This window comes from Salvelinus alpinus, chromosome 38 (assembly GCF_045679555.1).
Source record: "Salvelinus alpinus chromosome 38, SLU_Salpinus.1, whole genome shotgun sequence".
Classification (NCBI taxonomy): domain Eukaryota; kingdom Metazoa; phylum Chordata; class Actinopteri; order Salmoniformes; family Salmonidae; genus Salvelinus; species Salvelinus alpinus.
Window position 1 is genome coordinate 656,568 of NC_092123.1, and position 11,295 is coordinate 667,862.

Genomic DNA, 11,295 nt, shown 5'->3' on the forward strand with positions numbered 1-11,295 from the left:
CCTGTTGATACCAGAATGCACCCTCATCTCCATCACTCCATTTGTACACTTCAGGGTTGGTTGTACAGGTCAGAGTGACGGGGTCTCCTGGAGAAAATGTCACTACAGGAGGCTGAGTCACAGTCACCTGACCTCTGGATCCCGAAGAGGAAAAATATAAATTGATCAACGAGTATGAATAACAGATAATTTATATTTCAGCATATTTTATACAGGGACATTTATTGTGATCCATTTCAATGATTATACAAGGCACTCAACAATATGTCTTTTTCAATTTTCCTCCAAACGTAACAATGGTCATTATGGCCAAACAGTTCTATTTTTGTTTCATCAGACCAGAGGACATTTCTCCAAAAAGTACAATCTTTGTCGCCATGTGCAGTTGCAAACCGTAGTCTGGCTTTTTTATGGCGGTTTTAGAGCAGTTGCTTCTTCCTTGCTGAGAGACCTTTCAGGTTATGTCGATATAGGACTCGTTTTACTGTGGATATAGATACTTTTGTACCTGTTTTCTCCAGCATCTTCACAAGGTCCTTTGCTGTTGTTCTGGGATTGATTTGCACTTTTCTCACCAAAGTACATTTATCTCTAGTAGACAGAACACGTCTCCTTCCTGAGCGGTATGACGGCTGCATGGTCCCATGGTGTTTATACTTGCGTACTATTGTTTGTACAGATGAATGTGGTACCTTCAGGTGTTTGGAAATTGCTCCCAAAGATGAACCAGACTTGTGGAGGTCTACAATTTTTTGCTGAGATCTTGGCTGATTTCTCTTGATTTTCCCATGATGTCAAGCAAAGAGGCACTGAGTTTGAAGGTAGGCCTTGAAATACATCCACAGACTCAAATTATGTCAATTAGCCTATCAGAAGCTTCTAAAGCCATGACATAATTTTCTGGAATTTTCCAAGCTGTTTAAAGGCAGAGTCAACTTAGTGTATGTAAACTTCTGACCCACTAGAATTGTGATACAGTGAATTATAAGTGAAATAATATGTCTGTAAACAATTTTTGGAAAATATTACTTGTGTCATGCACACAGTAGATGTCCTAACCGACTTGCCAAAACTATAGTTTGTTAACAAGAAATTTGTGGAGTGGTTGAAAAACAAGTTTTAATGACTCCAACCTAAGTGTATGTAAACTTCCGACTTCAACTGTACATCTTCCTTGTCTCACATACCCATAATATATAAACAATCAATCCCTAATATATATATATATATATACACACACACAAGACAATCACATTATAATAAACTACAGGCACCAAAAAGGCAGACTATATGCTTTCCTGGGCATTTCCCTCTCCGCCGCCTACTCTAATCTTACCACTCACTTCTGAGATTTCTTTTCAGTGAGAACTTGAAACTACCTATGGAGGTTCTAAGTTTCAAATTCTTTGGAAGATTATTCTAAAGAATGGCAGCCGAGTATAAAAATGTTTCTTTCCCCTACCACTTTCTAGTTGAATAGTTATGGTTATCCTTACTAAGTTAAATTAGTTACTAGTATCTGGGGACCGTACTGTGGACAATCTGATGTACAGGACACAATTTTATCTGAGCGACTCTCTCCTCCACTTTAAGTGGGAATAGTCAAGATGCTTAAGTGCTGGAAGTTTAAGAATAATCCTGACTAATTTGTTCTGAGATGTCTGCAATTAATTTTGTTAATATCTTGGGGCATTATTGTACCAGGAATAGCATGTATAGTCAAAGTGGCACTGAACAAGAGCCCCTGCCAATGTCCCCATTGGATTCTTATCCAGATATTTGGAGGTTCTAGCCAGGAACCTAATTTTATTGTTCACTTTGGCGATAACATTTTGTGCCATGCTCTCCCCTGTCAGATGGTTATCTAGAACACATCCAAGATACTTAACAGAGTCTTTTGCTGCGACTACTATGTCACCTACTACCACCTTAAAATCTGGGGATTTCCTCAGTTTCACTTTGGACCTGAACAAGATGGACTCCAAGGTGAAGTGACAGCTTATTGTCATACAGCCATCAGAAGTTCAGCCCTGAGGGCTTTCTCAACCACATGTTTGTCTTTGTGGGAAACCAACAGTGCAGAATCATCTGGTCACATGTACAGGCAGATTTCAGATCATTTATATACAATAGAAATACAAGTGGACCCAGCACACTCCCTTGGGGTACCCCGCAGTTCAAGATTTGGGGTTTAGACGGGGTCCCATCCACATCCACCATCTGTTTTCTTCCTTGCAGGTAAGAGCTGACCCATTTTACTGACCCATTTTAGATGACCCATTTTACTGCTAAGTTGTTAAAGCCCACGACTCTTAGTTTGTAGCCTTACTAACTACAGTAAATCAATGGCTTTGATATTTTCAGCTTGACGGCCACTCTTGTGCTAAAATGCCGTCATGTTGAAGATTAGTTCAGACAGAGCATAAATAGTTTTGTCAAACAGTGGCAGGGTCAGGCTGTTGGGGAAATTACAGACCGGACCTGCAAACTGTTTATTGCTTTATAGATAGGTGTACAATGACAGAACAGTATCAACATCACCAGATATTAGTAGCGTATTGGTTAACTGAATTTGACTGCTGGCAATAAAAAGTGAATTTCATCCGTTGTTGCTGTAACTAGTGGGGAGTACACATGCTGTCAGAGCGTTTGGAGTTCCGACTGGGAAGTTTCACTTGAATGGCCATGAACCATACAGAGAGATAGGACTCATCTTTATATTTGTGCCATTATAGCGGCTGTGACAGCATGGGTAGTGCCATTGAGGCTACAACCCATAGGAATTGCCACCCAGTTGACTACTTGGACTACTTTAAAATGGCAGAAGCATGGTGGAAGCCCTCCATGGTGCTGCCCATGCTAAAATGTTATTTTAGCCACTAGAGGCCTCTATCATTCTCTATGACATGAACCTTCTTATGAAGGGATAAAGGTCAGCCATTTTGATCAGGGAGTTGGTCAACCATGGTTTGCCAGAGTTATGATAAGATATTGTGTAATATAATGAATTTGAAGAATTTATCTGCACTGTATTTGTGTTAGCTAGCTAGCCAGACAGTTTTAGAGGAATTATTACATTAATTGTTCAAATTAATTGCCAATATGCTCACATTCACATACATACACATTCACATACACTGGGGGAACAGGAATGATGTTCTCTATATGTAATCTATACATGACGTTTTGTTGCCAACCTTACTTTGCTACCTGACAACTTTACGGTTTTTACTTTTTAATTACCGTTTATATTTTTAGTTTTTCCCTCACAACTTTTTTTTTCTCCCATTCAACTTTTTCACTCCGGACGCTTTATCTGGACATGGTTCTTCAGCACCTTCAACAGCCGAAGCTAAGTAGTAACATTAACATGATGCCTTCTAATTGCAGTCGCTGTACTCATAATATACAGGAGAACGATCGCCTTACGGCGAGGATAGCTGTGCTGCAAGCCCAGCTTCAGACGCAATCGTTAGGCAAGGGTAATTTCAGTGTAGGAAAGGATGAAACAGCGTCTGTGCCACCACAGGAATGCAGGAAGGAATGCTCAACCGGTGTCACTCATTCAGCCGACAGAAACTTTCAACCGGTTTTATGTAACCATTATTTCTGTGAGTTAGTAAAGTGGTTATACTTGGTGATGTCATATAACAAGACCCGTAGTTCTGTGTTCAGTGGACCAGTGATGTGTGTCGTTTTGTACAGGAGGTTTTTGTACGTCTCTAAATCACTTGTGATCACACCTCCACTGTGACGACTCTGACAGTAGTAAACTGCTGCATCTTCAGCCTGGACTCCACTGATGGTCAGAGTGAAGTCCCTCTCAGACCCACTGCCACTGAATCTAGCAGGAATCCCATCTAGCCGTGTCTTTACGTGTTTTATCAGGAGTTTGGGAGCTTCCCCAGGTCTCTGTTGATATCAGAACAATAAATTAATCTCCATCACTGTCTGTGTACACTTCAGGGTTGGTTGTACAGGTCAGAGTGACGGGGTCTCCTGGAGAAAATGTCACTACAGGAGGCTGAGTCACAGTCACCTGACCTCTGGATCCTGAAGAGGAAAAATATGAATTGATCAATGAGTATGATTAACAGATTTTTACAGGGACATTTATTAATTGAGATCCATTTCAATGATTATACAAGGCACTCAACAATATGTCATTTTTCCATTGTAAGAGTTAGAAAACAACAGACCTTTGAGGCAGCAGCAGACCAGTGTCCAGATGAAGATGGTGATCAGAGTCATGGTTGTCATGGTTTCTGTTGTGTTGAAGGACAGCTCTCAGTCCTGCAGTCTGAAACTCACAGGGCTATAAACACTCCCAGAGCACTAAAGCCTGAGCTGCCAATGCAAAGCACCTCCTCTATGGAAATACCCGACCTCAGGACAGATGATGAAACTGTTACTGTAATTACATAAACATAAACACAATCTTAAATATGGAATACAATTGGTTACCTAAATCTGTGGAAGGCCTGGAATTTAATATTTAACATTTGTCAGATATATTTGAAATCTCCAACATTTTAAATTTTATATAGTGAGGGGGGAAATAATCTGTATATATTTGTATGTTTATTATTATTTTTTTGACAGACAATCAGTGGTGGGGTTGAATGTGTGTTGTGTAGAGAGTTACTGGTGTGTGTAAAGAGCAGGAGGTTTTTGTACGGCTCTTCAATGAGTCTGTATCACTGTGGTACACTTTCGGTGGAGGCACCAAACTCATCGTTGACTGTAAGTACAAGAGATCTATCTTTTTTATAATACATTTATTTTAACATTTATTAAGTCCAAAAAAGTGATGAAGGAATATTTGTTGTTTGAAGTTTAAGTTTGTAGTTTCAAGTTTAATGGACTTAATTCAGATTATTTGCAATGTTTCCATATGCTCTGATGATCATTCAAGGACAAAAACTTCATATACAAAATATCTGTAATAATAGTTTTAGTGTTTGATGTCTTTAAATACACTAAACCAGTTCAGCTTCAGTGTTAAACTTTTTATATTTTAATTATGTAAGTTGCATTTCTGTACAGTAATTTAACACAACTGACTGTAGTGTGTTTTCAAGCTTCATAGATGTTCTTGGAGGGAAGGGAAAGAGTCTGTAGAAAATATATTCACAACCTGCCATTTTCACTGACACTATTTTATACAGTATCAGATTTGTTTCTTTATATTTAAGTGGTTGAAAGTTCTTCAAGGTTCTTGTCAAGTTTAACCCTTACATGTCATCTCTCCTTCCCCCCCCATCTTCTCTCCTAGTGGGTGTGGTACCTCCCTCCCTGACCGTCCTACTCCCCTCCGGTGAGGAGCAGGACCAGGGGAATGTGGCCCTAGTGTGCCTGGCCAACAGGGGCTTCCCGGGGGGCTGGAAGCTGGGTTGGAGACTGGGGGCCGGGGGGGCCTTGCAGGGCAGCCAGAGCCTGGAGGTCCTGGAGAAGGACGGCCACTACAGCTGGAGCAGCAGCCTCACCTTCCCCACTGGCCAGTGGAGGAAGGCTGGCTCAGTCACCTGCGAGGCCACCCTAAAGGACCAGACCCCCGTCACTCACACACTGGAGCCACACCACTGCTCCCAGTAGACACCCTGTACACAGAGAACACCTACCTATCTGTCATTCTATCATTCTAAATATCTATCTAGAGCTTCAACACTGGTCATCAACGTGGGATTTTGCATCTTTAAATCTGTACCTGTGTTTTTTTTGCTTTTGCTTTCAGATTGGAAATGTTAACATAATAAAATACTTTGTATTAATGTCAAACAAGGTGTCCCTGATTTTTATTATGTAAAGAAATAGAAGTGAATATCTGTGGACTTGTGGTTGTTAAACAAAGACTAAACTGCTCTGTAACAACATGAACATTAGAAGGTTGGACGGGGGTGAGGGAGGGAGGGTAGGGGGTAGACCCCCTTGGGACAGTGAATACCTGGGGACAGGAGCAGAACCACATCATCTGACCATTATAGACATGGGACGAGGTTATGGAATATAGTTGTTCGTTTTGGTGACTAAACTATTTGGTGTATTTGAGATTAATTTGTGAGTTGTAACCAGATGTTCTGTATGGTGGTAAAGTAGTGGTTATTTATGCTTGGTGATGTCATATAACCAGGAACTGAGTTGTGTGTTCAGTGAACCAGTGTTTCATGTCATAGTCTGTTGTTCCTCAACACCTGCAGTAGGTTCTAATTTACAGCAGTACAGTCTCTGTGCAGTCTGAGGGAGGTTTTTGTACGACTCTAAATCACTGTGTGAACACTGGGCCGTTATATACACCCATACCATAGTAATCTCCTGCATCTTCAGCTTGGAAACCAGTGATTGTAAGAGTGTACTCAGTACCTGATCTACTGCCACTGAATCTAGATGATGTTCCAGACTGAAGGGTTTTTACTGAATAGATGAGGAGTTTAGGAGCCTGTCCAGGTTTCAGCAGGTACCAGCTCATGTCACTATTAATATTTGACCCTCCTGTAGCACTGATAGACACAGTCTTTCCCAGACTAACATACTTTGATTCATCAGCTTGATTCAGGAAATGATTTGCAGATGACTCTGAAATTAAACAGTGGATAATAATATTTGATTAGTCACAATAATCTAAATAAAGGCATCGGAAACTTGAACAAACAGTAGAAAACTACTGTACTCAAATCTTCTCTGTTTCTTAACAGATGCTGTCTTAATACGACCGTTCAGAAAGGTCAGAGACGTTCTCACCCTGAGTCAGGAACCCCAGCGTGATCAGCAGTGGAATCAGTGATATCATCATCATCCTCATCTTCATCATCATCATAATCTGTGTCTCTGAGAAGACTGAACAGACTGAACCCAATGCTGCTAACACTGAAGTCTTAAAGTGTCTGGACCAGTGAGATCTCAACAGCTATGCAAAACACCACTCTATAGGCTGCTGGGTGTGTGAAACAGAGAAAGGGGAAGAAGAGAGAGACAGAGATAGAGAGAAAGACAGAGAGTGAGAGAGTGACTTATAACTCTCATATCTGATATTTTGCTGTTAGCCGTGAGTCATTCCATCCCAAGGTGAATTTCAATCAAAGGATGATAACTATCGAGTCATAGGCCACCCCAAAATCAAAGTTTGTCAGACATTATTATATTATACCTCCAATATATCGACATAGTCTTATGTTAAGCTGAGTCCAAATTCCATTTGATTTCAGGATGAACCTCCCACTGGTATACCATTCCTCAAATGTTAATAGCCTGAATGGAAGACTTCACAAAATGTAATGGTACCTGTTTATCAATGGCTCTGATATTTTCAGGTTGATGGCGCCCTCATGTGGTAAAGTGGTGTCATGCTGAAGTTCAGTTCAGACCAGAGTATGATAGTGAATTCTAGATGGAGAAAATCAGTTTCTGCGTAGGGAACATCTCAATTGAATACTCCTCATGTCCTCTCTCCTCGCCTCCTTCTCAAAACCCATTGGAGGAGAAGGTCAGAGGGGAGGGACCTCTGTTTTTTTCATCCAATGGATTTTGAGAAGGAGACGAAGAGGGAGGAGAGAGGACTCAACAGGGTGGGGAATCCTAAGGGTTAGGGAAAGATCACATAATTCCATCCAGGTCATCAGGAGGGATCAGCCAATGAAATATACTCGGGAGCAAACATTTCATAACTGCAGGTGGTAGTAAATCGCCTACCTGTTCAAACACCACAATCTAGGTGGCATTATTCACCTTTTCAGTTTGTTAACCAACTCATAGAGCCATACAAAAACCTCCTGTACAAAATGACACACATCACTGGTCCACTGAACACAGAACTAAGGTTCTTGTTATATGACATCACCAAGTATATCCACTTTATAGGCCTGTGGTGGTCACAAAATTTCAAGCAATTAACTGTCGGTCTCATGGTAATTGACCGTTAATTAACATCCTGGCGTCTACAAGCCACTGATGGAGACCTTTGGAACATCTACATTTTAAAAAGTCTAATAAATCTATGTTATATAGCCTACAGCTTCACAATAAATCCATAATTTATTTTAGACAGGTCTGATGAAACATGATATGAAGAAAATGCAGTCTATTTCAGAAGAACATAATAGCATACGCTGAGGTGTCCTTGTGTTAGGCCCTGGTCTGGCTATACCATATGGCTGTGAGCTACACTAGTTCATTTAGAAGACTAGATCTACTTAGAATTCCGTGGCATTATTTTAGATTATTTTATAGTACCAAAAATACAATTGAACATAGCTGAAAAAAATAGAAAGGATATTTTCTCCAAACGATTGTAGGGAGTGCGCACATGCAGCTATTCTGTGTTGAGCGGTTAACAAAGAAAGAGGTACTCCTATATGCTTCTTTTAGAGTTATTAATTTAACTTCCGTTGTTCTACAATCGTTGGTCTATATGTTTTGATTTTTAATACATTGTACGGCTGCATGATGCGACTCTAATGATGATTTGAAAAAAGTTGCTTGAAAGGCATGAGCTCTGCTTTTTTTTTTGCGCAGGCTGCACACACTTTATCAGTCTCTCATTCACAATTTGTCAAGCTCTTGATAATGGCAAGAATTTCACGGCAGCATCCCCTGTGTGTGGCCATAATGCACCCCCCAAAAAAGCCATGCCTTTTGCGGCCCGTGGCCATTGTGCCCTTGGCCCGGAGTGCTGCGTTGTGCCCTTCTCCTTGGGTGCTACACGCTCTGAAGCACCTCTCACTCACATGGCTCTCCATTATGTGATCAGGTCTTTCTCACAGGCTACAAGTGAAGACAGACACATTGGGGACACAAGTGCGAGCGTCCTTATCCAATTCTGAGTTGCTGCAATATTGCTGACACAACAGATCAGAACATTTAGCTTTAAATGTTGATAAACTATTTGGCTATTTGTTCACGTTAAAAGCGTAGCAATGCACACATGGCAGTAGGCTTTAAGCACAAATGTTCCATTAGCGGGAAAACACCATAATCAAAGTGACCGCAAATGCAATTATCCATGTAATGCTTTTATTATAAAGGTACATTTTTATGGTGAAAATGATCTTCCCCAAACGTAAAACTCAAACGCTGCAGTCTGGCTCTCCACCCATTTCAAAGTGGATTAATGTTCTTAATTTTAAGAAGCTTTTTGGCCTCTTTAGTTGTGATACAAACCTTATCAAAACATATAGGCCTATGGTCTAGGCTACATGAGGTGTGCGACTATGATTCGAAAAAGCAAAAAAAAGCATTGTTTCTTGCCTTATGATGGGCATATAGTGATAATATATAATTCACAAGTGATAGGTTAATATTGTCACCCATCAGACTAGTCTTGATTTAATCTTGTCTTTACATATCCTAAATAAAATACAGTAACAATTAATGCAATCATTCCTATAAAAATGTCTGGCTAGCTAGTTAATAGAAATACAATGCAGATACATTCTTCAAACTCTATATTTTACACAATATAATATCCAGGGTTGGGTAGGTTACTTTCTAACAGTTACCAGAAACATTCTTATTTCATTTAAAACTCATCCCCCCTTAAAAATAAACCTCCAAAATATATCCTGTACTGCATACATGTACCATACTCACCTTTCCATCTACCACATGATACAAACCACCATCACCATACACAAAAACAATACCTTCTCCTACAACCGTATATCCAAAACATCTTCCCCAGCAATACAGACAGCCCCCCCAACACACCATATCTCCTCAAACATCTCCACACATTTTATCATTTTATAGAACTCAAACTCAACCCTAAGGCGCGCAGAGACCATCCCATTAAACAGTAGTAAAGGGTCTGTTATCCCCCCACCTTTGACCCTGTTTCTCCTTGTTAGCCAAATAGCTAACTTTGCCTGCGCAAACAGAAAATTCAACAAAACACATTTTGCTTTCTCCTTACTCGAATACCTGTATCCCATTATAAACATCCCAACAGTAAAAACCACCCCCAACCTCTCACACAGACATTCCAACAGAGACATTAATGGCATTAACCTGGTGCACACAGAAAACACATGAATCACAGTTTCTTTCATTTGACAGAAAGGACACCCCTGCACGACTCCCGGTTCAACCCGTGCCAACCAGCTGTTAGTGGCCAGGGCTCCATGAAGAACCCTCCACTGGAGGTCCCCTGACCTCTTTGGTACTGGGGGTTTGTAGAGCCCCCTCCATCTAAAACCCACCATACTCTCCTCCCCACATACCCCCTGCCACTGATGTGCCTTCACTCCTGTTAGGCTTCTAATGTTCCTAACCTTAACGCAGAGGTTGTAGAGGGCTTTACCTCCCACCCCCTCAAACTCCCCCAGGCTCGGAGTGTTAAAATCTAACAAGTCCTCCAGACCCCCTTGCCAGTCTCCAGTCTCTGCCGTCACCTGCAGTGGCGGAAACATTGGTGGCATATAGTGCCTTGTTGCATACAAGATGCATGTTTTGGAATAGTTTTTATTGTCTATATATGTATTCTTCTTTTCACTCTGTCATTTAGGTAATTATTGTGGAGTCACTACAATGTTGTTGATCCATACTCAGTTCTCTCCCATCACAGCCACTGAATCTGTCGCTGCTTTAAAATCACCAATTTCCTCATGGTAAAATCCCTGAGCAGTTTCCTTCCTGTCCTGCAGCTCAGTTCAGGATAAACTGGATGACTGTATCTTTGATGTGTCTGGCTGGTTTAATACATCATCCACAGCATGATTATTAACTTGACCATGCTTAAAGAGATATTCAATGTCTGATTTGTTATTGTTACCCATCTACCAATCACTGCCCTTCTCTATGGGGCTTTAGATAAAATCCCTGTCAATGTGCCCTTGTGCAAGGCACTTAACCCTAATTGCTTCTTTAAGTCACTCTGGTTAAGAGGGACAGAGGAAGGGTTAGTAATTCCAAGTTCTTGTCAACCCCTATTATTTAACACAGAGTGAGTCCATGTATCTTATTATGTGATTTGTTAAGCCAGATTTTACTCCTGAACAAATTTAGGCTTGACTAAACAAAGGGGCTGAATACTTACGCAACGATTATATTTATGTTATGTTGAACATAATAAACGGCTCTATCCACCGGATGTGTACCAAACTCACTAAAAGTGGCAGTAATAAAGCCTCTCTTGAAAAAGCCAAACCTTGACCCAGAAAATATAAAAAACTATCGGCCTATATCGAATCTTCCATTCCTCTCAAAAAAAATTGAAAAAGCTGTTGCGCAGCAACTCACTGCCTTCCTGAAGACAAACAATGTATACGAAATGGTTCAGTCTGGTTTAAGACCCCATCTTAGCAC

At 40.7% G+C, this 11,295-nt stretch overlaps 2 long non-coding RNA genes across 2 annotated transcripts; one reads left to right on the top strand and one right to left on the bottom strand.

Moving 5' to 3' along the window:
• Positions 1-203: 203 nt before the first annotated feature.
• On the bottom strand, positions 204-6,488 carry LOC139566379 (uncharacterized). The gene is made up of 3 exons (XR_011673096.1): positions 6,361-6,488; positions 4,200-4,411; positions 204-4,053 (listed from the first exon to the last, which is right to left on the bottom strand). It is a non-coding gene; the product is annotated as an uncharacterized lncRNA (long non-coding RNA).
• LOC139566378 (uncharacterized) lies at positions 4,604-5,778 on the top strand. Its single transcript, XR_011673095.1, has 2 exons — positions 4,604-4,743; positions 5,276-5,778. It is a non-coding gene; the product is annotated as an uncharacterized lncRNA (long non-coding RNA).
• Positions 6,489-11,295: the final 4,807 nt, after the last annotated feature.